Source organism: Kogia breviceps, chromosome 19 (assembly GCF_026419965.1).
Source record: "Kogia breviceps isolate mKogBre1 chromosome 19, mKogBre1 haplotype 1, whole genome shotgun sequence".
Lineage (NCBI taxonomy): Eukaryota > Metazoa > Chordata > Mammalia > Artiodactyla > Physeteridae > Kogia > Kogia breviceps.
The window spans coordinates 51,646,785-51,655,370 of NC_081328.1; the positions used below are offsets into that span (position 1 = coordinate 51,646,785).

At 43.5% G+C, this 8,586-nt stretch overlaps 1 protein-coding gene across 1 annotated transcript in view; it reads right to left on the minus strand.

Annotated features, from left to right (window-relative positions):
- RAB37 (RAB37, member RAS oncogene family) overlaps positions 1 to 8,586 on the minus strand; it is a 61,664-nt gene that overhangs the window by 15,103 nt on the left and 37,975 nt on the right. The window lies entirely within an intron of this gene.

Sequence of the window (8,586 nt, forward strand, 5' to 3'; positions counted from 1 at the left end):
TTCAACCCAAGTTCATTAGCATCTGAGGTGACCTTGAGAATGTGCCTCTCAGACTTCCAAACACAGAGGCGGTCCTGACTGAGGCCCCCCGTGGCTGCACTCTGCAATCCAATCCATCACTGATGTGTCTGTGCTGAGGCCATGCTTCCCACGGGAACTTCCTGGCCGAAGGTGGGGCGTGCTGGGAGCGCTGAGACACATCTGTTCCTGGGAGACACAAGACTCCCCTAAAAGCCGAATTAGGCTCAAGGACTCTCTCTAGGTTTTACAGAACCTTCCAGAGACTTCACAGCAGGCTCAGATGCTTCTACCCAACCTTGCTGCTCTCCCTCCTTCACCTGGGGTCAGACCTGCCCTCCCCCATGGCCTCACGGCTCTCCCTACCTCTCCTGGCTCCCACCCCATTTATCTTGTAGGTGTTTCCCCTAATAAAATCCTTGCGCATTTAATTCCCTTTTGGCGTCTGCTTCTTGGAAGACCTGGATCAGCACTATGGGTCTCCTGTATGGGAAAGTCTATAGAATAAAAAAAAAATCAGGAGGTCTGGATATAGATCTTGGGAAGAGTTTGCACTTGGCCTTGGAGAGGACAGCATTTCAAAGGGAAGCAGAGTCTGCGAAAGAAGGGTCTGGCTACTTTTGAACTTGGAAGAAGTAAGTGGGGAGAATTAGCTGGAAGCTCAGGTGCTATATTTGAAAGTAAATCATAAGCAGCAGGGAAGAAATATACATGCACCCAGAGGCTGACACCCAGTGGCTGCTCAATGAATGAATGGGTAAATGCCTTAGTTTCAAAGTGGACAGTAGCCGCTTTCCAAAGGCAAGCATTCAAAGTCATTGGAAAGGCTTAGGAGATGCCAACTTTAGCTCAACTTGGAAAAACACAAAGACATAAAAAAGCAAAAATGTAAAAGCATAAAGGTTGACAGGGCCTCCTTAGGTCAGAGCCGTGGGCGCCAGCACTGTTTACTCTGACCGTGGCGCTGACTCGATAGCAGGGCAAACATGGGGTTATCCACGATGTTGCCTTTGGACCTCCTCTGACTACCGTCCCCCACCCACACTTCGTGAACCAAATGCCATTCGGCTTTTATTTTCCTCCCGGGTTAAAAGGCCCCATTTGTTTCCTGTGTGCAGCGGCTTAAATAATTCACGCCTCAAATCTAACTTCCTCATGCTGGAGGAAGTGCTTCCTAGAGAGAATATTCCAGAATGTGAGGGGTCAGTCTGTCCATCCGTGTCCACCTCATTCATTTCCTAAAGGATATAATAGCCTTTTCCTTTCCAGGGTGAAGAGTTCTCATCACTTTCTTCTCTCATATGAAAACAGTTCCATCTTCTTAGGACCTTTTCGGATTCAGTGAGCTCACATTCCAGGGTGACGGGGCTCAGCATTTCAGATCCAGGTGGATCCTGCCTGGAGGCAGGGCCAGGACCACGCTCTCGTATTGGCCTTTTTGGAAACATCAGCCCCGTGAAGATGATTACATCAGGAAATTAACTGATGACGCTACAGACTTTTTTTCTGGGCCACCATGGAGAGCTCAGAGTGGATCAATTTACAAATTGAATGATTTCCCCCTAAATCCAGGACCACCCTTAGCCCTGGTCATCCTCTGCCTGTGCCCCTCGCCATGAAATGAGTGGTCCAAAGACCCGTGTCCCTCCTATAGACTATACTTTGCTCCCAGCTCACTGCTAGAGTTGCCTGAGGGGTGGCCAAGGGGTGGCTCTTTGCAGGGCTGTGAACAGAGCTTGGATGTGGAGGCTGGGGTGTCTACATGCATCCTCCGGAGGACCTTTGGGGTGTGGAATGTGCAGGGGGGAGAGGGCAGGGGAGTGTCTGTGGATGGCGGGCTGAGGACTGGGAGATGGCTGTCACTAGACTGCCATGTTTCGGTGCAGAACTTCTGAGAATCCTACATTCAAATCCAGCTTCTGGGTCAGTAGGCCGGTATTTTTGTCAAGGTAGGAAGATCAGATGCACTTGATTCGATAGTTTTTTTTTTTTTTTTTTTTTTTTTTTTTTTTGCGGTACGCGGGCCTCTCACTGTTGTGGCCTCTCCCGTTGCGGAGCACAGGCTCCGAACGCGCAGGCGCAGCGGCCACGGCTCTCGGGCCCAGCTGCTCCGGACGCGCAGGCGCAGCGGCCACGGCTCACGGGCCCAGCCGCTCCGCGGCACGTGGGATCTTCCCGGACCGGGGCACGAACCCGCGTCCCCCGCATCGGCAGGCGGACTCTCAACCACTGCGCCACCAGGGAAGCCCTCGATAGTTTTTTTAGCTTCATTTAGAACATTAAAATATTGAGACATATGGTTTATGGGCCACCATTTGTATTCTAGCCCTGGTCTCCCAAATGTTACGGGTGGGTCTGCCTAATCTATTACCTTAGAGACACAATGGAGTTTCTCTCTCCACTCAACAGCTGCCGGGATTTTTCTAAAGTTTCTCCAGGGGGGCTCCAAATTTTACTGCTTGGAGAAGCCAGATGTCAACCTCAGATCTAGATTTTCTACTCCACCTCCCCTCTTTTGGAGCATTTATGAAACTGTTAATTAATTATGGTTTTGACAGAAACCTCTGTGTCAGCTTCGCCACCATTCAGAAAAGTGTCTTTGTTCTCCCTACTTTTTTTTTTTTAAATTTTATTGAAGTATAGTTGATTTACAATGTTGTGTTAATTTCTGCTGTAGAGCAAAGTGATTCAGTTATATATATATATATATATACATATATATATATATATTCTTTTTCATATTCTTTTCTATTATGGTTTATCATAGGACTTTTTTTTGAATCTTTGAATTTTATTTTATTTATACAGCAGGTTCTTATTAGTTATCCATTTTACACATATTATTGTATACATGTCAATCCCAATCACGCAATTCATCCCCCCCACACCCCCCCGCCACTCTCCCCCCTTGGTGTCCATACGTTTGTTCTCTACATCTGTGTCTCTGTTTCTGCCTTGCAAACTGGTTCATCTGTACCATTTTTCTAGGTTCCACATATATGCGTTAATATACGATATTTGTTTTTCTCTTTCTGACTTACTTCACTCTGTATGACAGTCTCTAGATCCATCCATGTCTCTATGAAAGGAATTTCATTCCTTTTTATGGCTGAGTAATATTCCATTGTGTATATATACCACATCTTCTTTATCCATTCATCTGTCATTGGGCATTTAGGTTGCTTCCATGACCTGGCTATTGTAAATAGTGCTGCAATGAACATTGGGGGGCATGTATCTTTTTGAATTATGGTTTTCTCAGGGTATATGCCCAGTAGTGGGATTGGTGGGTCATAAGGTAATTCTATTTTTAGTTTTTTAAGGAACCTCCATACTGTTCTCCATAGTGGCTGTATCAATTTACATTTCCACCAACAGTGCAAGAGGGTTCCCTTTTCTCCACACCCTCTCCAGTTGTTTGTAGGTTTTCTGATGATGCCCATTCTAACTGGTGTGAGGTGATACCTCATTGTAGTTTTGACTTACATTTCTCTAATAATTAGTGATGTCGAGCAGCTTTTCATGTGCTTCTTGGCCATCTGTATGTCTTCTTAGGAGAAATGTCTAATTAGATCTTCTGCCCATTTTTTGATTGGGTTGGTTTTTTTAAAATATTGAGCTGCATGAACTGTTTGTATATTTTGGAGATTAATCCTTTGTCTGTTGATTTGTTCGCAAATGTTTTCTCCTATTCTGAGGGTTGTCTTTTCATCTTGTTTGTAGCTCCCTTTGCTTTGCAAAAGCTTTTAAGTTTCATTAGGTCCCATTTGTTTATTTTTGTTTTTATCTCCATTACTCAAGAAAGTGGATCAAAAAAGATCTTGTAGTGATTTATGTCAAACAGTGCTTCCTATGTTTTCCTCTAAGAGTTTAATACTGTCTGGTCTTACATTTAGGTCTCTAATCCTTTTTTTTTTTTTTTTTCGGTACGCAGGCCTCTCACTGTTGTGACCTCTCCCGTTGCGGAGCACAGGCTCTGGACGTGCAGGCTCAGCGGCCATGGCTCACGGGTCCAGCTGCTCTGCAGCACGTGGGATCCTCCCGGACCGGGGCACAAACCCGTATCCCCTGCATTGGCAGGTGGATTCTTAACCACTGCACCACCAGGGAAATCCCTGTTGGAAGAGTTTTAATCACAGTTTCAATTTCATTACTTGTGATTGGTCTTTTTATATTTTCTATTTCTTCCTGGGTCAGTCTCAGAAGGTTGTGCTTTTCTAAGAATTTGTCCATTTCTTCCAGGTTGTCCACTTTATTGGCATAGAGTTGCTTGTAGTAGTCTCTTATGATACTTTGTATTTCTGGGGTGTCCGTTGTAACTTCTCCTTTTTCATTTCTAATTTTATTGATTTGAGTCCTCTCCCTCTTTTTCTTGATGAGCCTGGCTAAAGGTTTATCAATTTTGTTTATCTTCTCAAAGAACCAGCTTTTAGTTTTATTGATCTTTGCTATTGTTTTCTTTGTTGTTATTTCATTTATTTCTGCTCTGATCTTTATGATTTCTTTCCTTCTACTAACTTTGGGTTTTGTTTGTTCTTCTTTCTCTAGTTCCTTTAGGTGTACGGTTAGGTTGTTTATTTGAGATTTTTCTTGTTTCTTGAGGTAGGCTTGTATTGCTATAAACTTCCCTCTTAGAGAACTGCTTTTGCTGCATCCCCTAGATTTTGGATCGTCATGTGTTCATTGTAATTTGTCTCTAGGTATTTTTTGATTTCCTCTTTGCTTTCTTCAGTGATCTCTTGGTTATTTAGTAATGTATTGTTTAGCCTCCATGTGTTTGTGTTTTTTATGTTTTTTTTTCCCTGTAATTAATTTCTAAACTCATAGCATTGTGGTCAGAAAAGATTCTTGATATGACTTCAATTTTCTTAAATTTATCAAGGCTTGATTTATGACCCAAGATGTGATCTATCCTGGAGAATGTTCCATGCGCACTTGAGAAGAAAGTGTAATCTGCTGTTTTTGGATGGAATGTCCTATAAATATCAGTTAAATCTATCTGGTCTATTGTGTCATTTAAAGCTTGTATTTCCTTATTAATTTCCTGTCTGGATGATCTGTCCACTGGTGTAAGTGAGGTGTTAAAGTCCCCCACTATTATTGTGTTACTGTCGATTTCCTCTTTTATAGCCGTTAACAGTTGCCTTATGTATTGAGGTGCTCCTATGTTGGGTGCATATATATTTATAATTGTTATATCTTCTTCTTGGATTGATCCCTTGATCATTATGTAGTGTCCTTCTTTATCTCTTGTAACATTCTTTATTTTAAAGTCTATTGTACCTGATATGAGTATTGCTACTCCAGCTTTCTTTTGATTTCCATTTGCTTGGAGTATCATTTTCCATCCCCTCACTTTCAGTCTGTATGTGTCCCTAGGTCTGAAGTGGTCTCTTGTAGACAGCGTATATATGGGTCTTGTTTTTGTATCCATTCAGCGAGCCTGTGTCTTTTGGTTGGAGCATTTAATCCATTCACATTTAAGGTAATTATTGATATGTATGTTCCTATTACCATTTTCTTAATTGTTATGGGTTTGTTTTTGTAGGTTCTTTTCTTCTCGTGTTTCTCACTTAAAGAAGTTCCTTTAGCTTTGGTTGTAGAGGTGGTTTGGTGGTGCTGAATTCTCTTAGCTTTTGTTTGTCTGTAAAGCTTTTGATTTCTCCATCAAATCTGAATGAGATCCTCGCTGGGTAGAGTAATCTTGGTTGTAGCTTCTTCCCTTTCATCACTTTAAGTATATCATGCCACTCCCTTCTGGCTTGTAGAGCTTCTGCTGAGAAATCAGCTGTTAACCTTATGGGAGTTCCCTTGTATGTTATTTGTTGTTTTTCCCTTGTTGCTTTCAATAACTTTTCTTTGTCTTTAATTTTTGTCAATTTGATTATTATGTGTCTTGGCGTGTTTCTCCTTGGGTTTATCCTACGTGGGACTCTTTACGCTTCCTGGATTTGGGTGGCTATTTCCTTTCCCACGTTAGGGAAGTTTTCGAGTATAATCTCTTCAAATATTTTCTCCGGTCTTTTTCTCTCTCTTCTCCTCTGGAACCCCTATAATACGAATATTGTTGTGGTTAATGTCCCAGAGGTCTCTCAGGCTGTCTTCATTTCTTTTCATTCTTTTTCCTTTATTCTGTTCCGCAGCAGTGAATTCCACCATTCTGTTCTCCCAGTCACTTATCTGTTCTTCTGCATCAGTTACTCTGCTATTGATTCCTTCTAGTGTATTTTTCATTTCAGTTATGGTTCATCTCTGTTTGTTTGTTCTTTAATTCTTCTAGGTGTTTGTTCTTTAATTCTTCTAGGTCTTTGTTAAACATTTCTTGCATCTTCTCGATCTTTGCCTCCATTCTTTTTCCGAGGTCCTGGATCATCTTCACTTTCATCAGTCTAAATTCTTTTTCTGGAAGGTTGCCTATCTCCACTTCCTTTAGTTGTTTTTCTGGGGTTTTATCTTGTTCCTTCATCTGGTACAAAGTCCTCTGCCTTTTCATTTTGTGTATCTTTCTGTGATGCGGTTTTCTTTCCACAGGCTGCAGAATTGTAGTTCTTCTTGCTTCTGCTGTCTGCCCTTTGGTGGATGAGGTTATCTAAGAGGTTTATGCAAGCTTCCTGATGGGAGGGACTGGTGGTGGGTAGAGCTGGGGTTGCTCCAGTGCGCAGAGCTCAGTAAAACTTTAATCTGCTTGTCTGCTAATTGGTGGGGCTGGTTTCCCACCCTGTTGGTTGTTTGGCCTGAGGTGACCCAGCACTGGAGCTTACCCGGCTCTTTGGTGGGGTTAATGGAGGACTCTGGGAGGGCTCACACCAAGGAGTACTTCCCAGAACTTCTGCTGCCAGTGTCCTTGTCCCCACATGAGCCACAGCCACTCCCCGCTTCTGCAGGAGACCCTCCAACACTAGCAGGTGGGTCTGGTTCCGTCTCCTATGGGGTCACTACTCCTTCCCCTGGGTCCCCATGTGCACGCTACTTTGTGTGTGCCCTCCAAGAGTGCAGTCTCTGTTTCCCCCAGTCCTGTCAAAGCCCTGCAATCAAATCCTGTTAGCCTTCAAAGTCTGAGTCTCTAGGAGTTCCTCCTCCCATTGCCAGACCCGCAGGTTGGGAAAGCTGACGTGGGGCTCAGAACCTTCACTCCAGTGGGTGGACTTCTGTGGTATAAGTGTTCTCCAGTTTGTGAGTCACCCATCCAGCCGTTATGGGATTTGATTTTATTGTGATTGTGCCCCTCCTACCATCTCATTGCGGCTTCTCCTTTGTCTTTGGATGTGGGGTATCTTTTTTGGTGAGTTCCAGTGTCTTCCTGTCGATGATTGTTCAGCAGTTAGTTGTGATTCCAGTGCTCTCGCAAGACGGAGTGAGTGCACGTCCTTCTACTCCGCCATCATGAACCCTGTTCTCTCTTCTTAAGTCATTTTGTTTATGTCCATATTTGTGCCTCGTCCGCATCCAAAAGGGATTTGAGGTGATTTACAACAAAACCCACTATAAAAAAGGGCAGTTAATGATGCTGCCCGAGGAGTTTCTGCCCCAGAGTGAGGCTGGGTTTTTCCTGCATTTGAGAATTACATTTGATTCTGGATTTCCTGGCAGTCAAGACAAAATGGGAAACCAGATGGGGTGTGTGGTACTTGAGTCCTGTCAATCAATGAGTATGTTCTCTTAGCATGAGCTGCTGAGAGGAATCTCTTATGTAGATTCTTATACAAGAGGTCCTGAATGACAAAATGGGCATTTGTAGGGCTTCCTTGGTGGCACAGTAGTTGAGAATCCACCTGCCAATGCAGGGGACACGGGTTCGATCCCTGGTCTGGGAAGATCCCACATGCCGTGGAGCAACTAAGCCTGTGCGCCACAACTACTGAGCTTGTGCTCTAGAGCCCTCAAGCCACAACTACTGAGCCCTCGAGCCACAACTACTGAAGCCCGCATGCCTAGAGCCCGTGCTCCGCAGCAAGAGAAGCCACCACAATGAGAAGCCCATGCACCACAACGAAGAGTAGCCCCTGCTTGCTGCAAGTAGAGAAAGCTCGCACGTAGCAATGAAGACCCAACATAGCCAAAAATAAATAAATTAATTAAAGAAAAATGGGCATTTATAATTCTGCAGAAGATGCAAAGTTTTTCCTATAGTTTTTGTATCGACCCTTGCTAAAAGCCAGGGCCTAACATTAAATCACATTTCCATAGAGGCCTCTCAACGGGAGCTGGGCTATTGCTGTCTAAATACATTGCTTTCCTGTGACTTCGTGATTCAGGGGAACATTTAGAAAGTGAGATGAATGCGGTGGTTACCATGGCTCTTACAGTGGCTCTGAATGACCATTTTTTCTTCTTCTTTTTCTTTTTTAACATTGGTGTGTTAGTTTCTGCTTTATAACCAAGTGAATCAGCTATACATATACATATATCCCCATATCTCTTCCCTCTTGCGTCTCCCTCCCACCCTCCCTATCCCACCCCAGCGACCTTTTTTAACAAGACAGGAAATTTAGATGCCATAAAGAAGAAGATCAATAGATCTGATTGTATAGAAAAAAATACTCTGGTCTACAGAAGATACCAGCAACA